Source organism: Carcharhinus amblyrhynchos, unplaced genomic scaffold (genome assembly GCF_965287045.1).
Source record: "Carcharhinus amblyrhynchos unplaced genomic scaffold, sCarAmb.v2.hapA scaffold_42, whole genome shotgun sequence".
Lineage (NCBI taxonomy): Eukaryota > Metazoa > Chordata > Chondrichthyes > Carcharhiniformes > Carcharhinidae > Carcharhinus > Carcharhinus amblyrhynchos.
The window spans coordinates 60,052-66,832 of NW_027649783.1; the positions used below are offsets into that span (position 1 = coordinate 60,052).

Sequence of the window (6,781 nt, forward strand, 5' to 3'; positions counted from 1 at the left end):
GAAAAGGGTGATTTTGTTGTCTAACTGTCAGAGACACTGCACTGCTGGAGAGAGAGGCTGAATAGACTGGGTCTGTACTCGTTAGAGTTTAGAAGGATGAGGGGAGATCTCATTGAGACGTACAAGATGATGAATGGGATGGATAGGATAGAAGTGGAGAGACTCTTCCCGCTCAGAAAGGACAGTAGGACTAGAGGGCACAGCCTCAAGGTAAAGGTGGCGGTTTAGATCAGAGTTGAGGAGGAACTTCTTCACTCAAAGGGTGGTGAATCTCTGGAATTCTCTGCCCGTTGAAGTGGTGGAGGCTGCCTCGCTAAATATATTTAAGACGCGGGTTGATAGGTTTTTGGTAGGCAAGGGGATTAAGGGTTATGGGGAGAAAGCGGGTAAGTGGAACCGAGCCACTTCAGATCAGCCATGATCTTATTGAATGGCGGGGCAGGCTCGAAGGGCTAAATGGCCTACTCCTGCTCCTATTTCTTATGTTCTTATTCACAGTAGAACTGTTTCCCGCTTTGTTTTATCAATCCCTGTACCCATTACTGATGCAGGTGTTTCAATACATGTAAATGTTTTGTTATTTATTGGACAAACTTTTACTCATTGTTAGAAACATCATTTCCAGCACCATGTAATTATTTCAGTACAAGTACACAATTATCCCAGAGTGAGAAACAGTATCAAAGATTGATGGCTGACAAACACCCCAAAACACAACGGCTCTTTTAAGAGCCACCCACAATTTCTCTGTAAAAGCTGCGCCATCTTTTCCCTTATTGAGTTAATGAGAAATCTCTTTCTGGAGGATAGAGATTTGTCCCGTTACAGAATGCTGTGAATGGGACTTCATTCCCGCCCCTTACACACACTTTCACACTGAAGGGACAATCAAACTGAACTGAGAGCGGATTATAAACCCCAGTCTGGGATTTGTCACGGATGCAGAACAATATCAGGATGTAATTATTTACATTTAACGATAACTATCTTCAGTTTCAGAATAAGGTTCTTTTTTCACTCTCGAGTTACCTGGGCACCGCTCCGGGAACAGAGTAAAGGCGGGAATGAAGAGGTTATTCTCGGGCTGATCTGTTTATTCCACAGTTTTCCCAGAGGACGGAATCAGTGAGATTTGTACACACACAGGACCTGAGTCCATTGCAGCGCTTTAAGATCCGCTTCCCCCCCGGGCCCTCCCTATTCTCCGGACACAAAGCTGCCTGTCCCACCGGCGGGATAGGGCCGGGGATTCTCTCCACACTTCCCATTGGAACATTCCCGGCCGCTTTCAGGGGAGAGGATCAGAAATCAGCCGTTTCTCTCTGTCCCTGTGAAGCCTGTGTGAAGGGGGTTGGTTGGGAATCTCTCTGTTTCTGCTTTTCCACTGAGCTGAGATTTGCTCGGTTTTAAATTGCTGAGCGGGGTCTGATTCCCGCCGGTTCCAGATAAGAGATTGAGACATTCAAACTGTTCCTAAAATAGCGGCAGGATTCAGTGAGGGGAAAATACAATAAACAGATGAGAAAGTGTGAGATTGAAATAGTTTCCTGAACATTAAGGCGTTCGGTTATTTTGTATTTTTCCTGCACTGAAATTGGCGGGTTTTTCCCATTTGAAAATGTAAACCAATCAAAACCTCCCATTTCTACTACCTCGCTTTGTGATTGGTTAAGAATTGGATAGAAACAAGAGTGACCAATCAGAGCTGGAGTCTGGCTGCAGCCTCACAAACCGCTCCCAATGATTATTAATAGAGATGAAACTGCCCCAATCTGGATTGGAGTTATTCAATGGACTTTGTTTCCACACAGAAATATTTGAAGAAATCAGATGTTTCCTCCACACAAGTTCCAGGGGAGAGTGTCACCAGCTCCTTCTCACACACAGTCCGAGCTGAGAGACACAGACAGCTCATCAGTTCCACAGTCTCCGAGAACACAAATCATTTCAGAGGCACATTTTCAATCCAACAGGAATGACAGCCGCTGTGTCCCGATCATGTCCAGTTCTCGTACTAGGGTGGCCGAGTGGTTAAGGCGTTGGACTTAAGATCCAATGGACATGTGTCCGCGTGGGTTCGAACCCCACTCCTGGTAGAAGGATTTTTAACACTGCATTCTGCACCCTGTCCTTTCCTTCTCCCCTATATATTGTGTGAATGGTATGCTTGGCCTGTATAGCACGCAAGAATGATGTGGGTATGCCGGCGTTGGACTGGCGTAAACACAGTAAAAAGTCTGACAACACCAGGTTTTAGTCCAACCTATTTATTTGATAATATACTCACAAGCTTTCAAGGGACACCCTCTTCGTCAGGTGAATGGAGAGTTCAAGAAACCAGAGTTTTCACAGTTTATCACTACATGTCACAATAAGAAATCAAATTAAAATCAGTACCGCTAGTCGGGGGACCCATAAATTCCAGTCCAAACTATTATCAGATCATCACTGTGTCAATCCCACAATAGAGCAGTTTTAACTCCAAATTAAATATCTGATGAAACGGTATTTCGGTTAAATGTTACACAATTAACCTTCATAAGGTACTTTGAGTTTCAACTTAAATCCCAGTCATATCACCCACACATCAGGGGTTTGGAAGTGGCTGTACTAATCCCCATAGTGCATTCTCACAAATACATTAGATACAAATGTTAAATACAATCTCAGATTGAGATATTCTGACAGTGAGTCTAACCTGAGATACAAACTCAGATTCCAGCTGAAAACTCACTCTGATTATGTAACTAAAAGTTACAATTTCAATTTGATGCCTATGAAAAGACCCATAAATTATAAACTAATCCTAACCCCTCACTCACACTGAGCCAGATGGAAGACACTGTACCAATTCCAGACTGAATTCCATTTTACATTCATGTCAACATTCTTACTCAGAATCAGACTGAGTGTCACAGACAAAATCAATGTGAATAACCTGAGTGAAACTTTTATCACAATCCAGTATCAGATTGAAGGATACATTATCTTTCACAATTGTGTTCACACTGACAGAGATTTAATGCTGGGCTGAAACTCACTCACATTGTTTGCTGAAAACATACTGCATCAGTGGCCTCTTTCTGTGTTGGAAAATGATTTGGAATTAATCCAAATAGATAACTTGTCCCAGAGATTGAAGGTTATTTAATTAATCCCATACTCACATTAAATCCCAAAGACAGATAAATAAGAGAATAGTTCTGAATCACATATTCAGCATCAACAGCTGAAAAATCCAGGTTGTTTCCTGCTCTCACTCACAGGAGCTGAGTCTGAGTGATATGAAATAAATCACACACACCAAATGTATCACTGAGAGATTTGGAAACAACCAAAGGCTCACACAGACTAATGGATACAAATGGAAGATTAGATAGAGAGAGACGTGGGTGAAAAATCCCAAATGAAACTCGCAGTTTTAGCAGCATCATAGACTTATACACAGAGTTAATTCCGCTGATAGCTACCGCATGAAGCTGATGTTCTACAAACAGGGAAATTAAAGCACATGTTCCATAAACAGCCCCAGGGGATTTAATGTTATGGATGGTTCCCACAGTTACATAAAATGCCCACAGACAAAGAAGCCTTTGGCAGATCTAGACTCATCCAACCCACACACTTTATAAGAGTCTGATAGATACATATAACTGACCCCCTCAGAAACAACACCAGACAAATTCAAATACAGAATGGAAACAGATATTGAAACATGTGAATTGATTGCAAAACCAATTGTGTGTCTTGGACAGCCCATAGCTACGGGGATGTGGTGAAACATAAGGACAAATCCTATCATATCCACCACCAGGCAGGTCGCAACTGCACAAATAATAGCAAATTACTGCAGATGCTGGAATCTGAAACTAAAAGAGAAAATGCTGGAAAATCTCAGCAGGTCTGGCAGCATCTGTAAGATGTCAAAGGACTTTGACAAAGGGTCACCTGGACTCGAAATGTCAGATCTTTTCTCTCCTTACTGATGCTGCCAAACCTACAGAGATTTTCCAGTATTTTCTCATTTTGTTGTTACTGCACAATGTGATTCTGCAATTGGGGCAACACTTACTAAATAATCCTGATTGTGCTCAGAATTACACTGACAATATGATCAGAAGAGCAGAGTTTTCTTTTAAAGCGACCTCCTCTTTGAGACAGAGGTGAGGAGGAACCTTTTTGATCAGTTGATTTTTTTTACTTTCTTCATTCATGGGATTAGGGCATCACAGGCTCGGCCTGGATTTATTGCCCGTCCATAATTGCCCTGGGATAGGCAGCGCTGAACTGCAATCTTCAACTGCTGTCACCAATGTCATGTAGGTACACACACAGTGCGGTTTGGAGGTGGTTGGGGGAGAGGAGGGGGGTGGTGCCTGACTGTTGGAGAGTGAGAAGACCTACTGGCACTGAAGGAATGGCAATATATTTCCAAGTCCTGATGGTGAGTGGTTTGGAGGGAGATTTCTAATTGGTGTTGTTCTGATGTGTCTGCTGCCCTTTTCCTCGAGGCCACAGTCATGGTGGGTTTGGAAGATGTTGTCAAATGAGCCTTTGTGAATTCAGGCAATGCATTTTGTAGAGGGAACACACTACTGCCCCTGTCTGTCAGTGGTAATATAAGCAGACTTGTGACTAATAAATACTCTTTAAATTTAACTTTTGGTGGAGGAAGTGACTCTTTGTGGATGGGAAGCGAAAGAAGTCAGATACTTTGTACTGGATGGTGTCAAACGTCTAGTGTTGTTGGAGCTGCATTCACCCCGGCAAGTTACATCTGGAAAACAGGTACTCCGGGTTCCTTCCACAGTCCAAAGACGTGCAGGCTGGGTGGATTGGCCATGCTAGATTACCCTTTCTTTGGTTAAAAAAGAGAGAATGTTAGGTAGTTTAGCGGGGTGGCCGTGTGGGACTCTGTCTACAGGGCATGGATGGGATGCTCTGTCGGAAATTCGGTGCCGTTTAAATGGGCCGAATGGCTGCCATCAGAACTGTAGGTGTTATGTGACTTAAGGTTTTTGACTATGTCAGAACTGCCTTGAGAAAAGGGGAAAAGACGTGTTTGCAGCATTTACATCAGTGAGCATGTAGCAGATTAAATTGTCTATTGTGAGCGAGGGTTGATGAAGATAACTGTGTCCTGGAAAGAAATAGTCGAGTGAATTGAGGAGAACACAGACTTTTTTTAACTGATCCTGAAAACGTAAATAGCAGAGAAAGGTTTCGATCCATCGACCTCTGGGTTATGGGCCCAGCACGCTTCCGCTGCGCCACTCTGCTATATGCTAACAAACCCTTTTTTATTATTGTTGTGCTGCAGCAGGACAAAATTTCACTGTCGTATTGCTGTTTCATGACCGCAAATGTGCTCGGCAGCTCCGCCTGGCGGCATAATTCCACTGTCGAACACACAAAGAATGGAACACACACAAAAGCAGCGCCAGATTGTCAGGAGACAGAAGATCATACACAGGCAAAGCAGAATGCACCGATTGCTCATCTGTGTAAACTGTTCATGAAAAGAACAGGCGTGATTTTATTGAATGGAGGAACAGGCTCGAGAGGACAAATGGCCGACTCCTGCTCCAAGCCTTTATAGAACATAGAACATTACAGCGCGGAACAGGCCCTTCGGCCCACAATGTTGCGCCGACCAGTCTTATTTTTTAAAAAAAACATTGACCCACTAATCTAAACCAATCCCTTTTCGTCCATAAACCTATCCACCAATCTCTTAAACGCCCCCAAACTAGGCGCATTTACAACTGCAGCAGGCAGGGCATTCCAGTCCCTCACCACCCTCTGGGTAAAGAACCTGCCCCTGACATCCGTCCTATAACTACCCCCCTTTAATTTAAAGCCATGCCCCCTCGTGCTAGCTTTCTCCATCCGAGGAAACAGGCTATCACCATCCACCCTATCTAAACCTCTAATCATCTTATATGTTTCTATAAGATCCCCTCTTAGCCGCCTTCTTTCCAGTGAAAACAACCCCAAATCCCTCAGTCTCTCCTCATAGGACCTCCCCTGCATACCAGGCAACATCCTGGTAAACCTCCTCTGCACCCTCTCCAAAGCCTCCACATCCTTCCTGTAATGTGGGGACCAGAACTGCACACAGTACTCCAAGTGCGGCCGCACCAGAGTTGTGTACAGTTGCAACATGACGCTGCGACTCCTAAATTCAATCCCCCTACCAATAAACGCCAAGACACCATACGCCTTCTTAACAACCTTATCTACTTGATTCCCAACTTTCAGGGATCTATGTACACATACACCTAGATCCCTCTGCTCCTCCACTCTATTCAAAGTCCTCCCGTTAGCCCTATACTCAACACATCTGTTATTCCTACCGAAATGGATTACCTCACACTTCTCCGCATTAATTCCATCCGCCACCTCGCGGCCCAGCTCTGCAACCTGTCCAAGTCACCCTTCAAACTTCGACACCCTTCCTCACAATCTACCACACCTCCGACTTTGGTGTCATCAGCAAACTTACTAATCCACCCAACTATACCCTCATCCAGATCATTAATAAAGATTACAAACAGCAGTGGCCCCAAAACAGATCCCTGAGGCACACCACTCGTAACCGAACTCCATGATGAATAATTACCATCAACCACCACCCTCTGTCTCCTATCTGCTAACCAATTCCTGATCCAAGTACCTAAATTACCACCAATCCCATACATCTGCATTTTCTGCAGAAGCATACCATGGTGAACCTTATCAAACGCCTTACTAAAATCCATATATACCACGTCTACTGCCT

The 6,781-nt window shown here is 44.0% G+C and overlaps 1 non-coding gene across 1 annotated transcript; it reads left to right on the top strand.

Moving 5' to 3' along the window:
* The first annotated feature begins 2,013 nt into the window (after nucleotides 1-2,013).
* trnal-uaa (transfer RNA leucine (anticodon UAA)) lies at nucleotides 2,014-2,096 on the top strand. Its single transcript has one exon. It is a non-coding gene; the product is annotated as a tRNA-Leu (tRNA).
* Nucleotides 2,097-6,781: the final 4,685 nt, after the last annotated feature.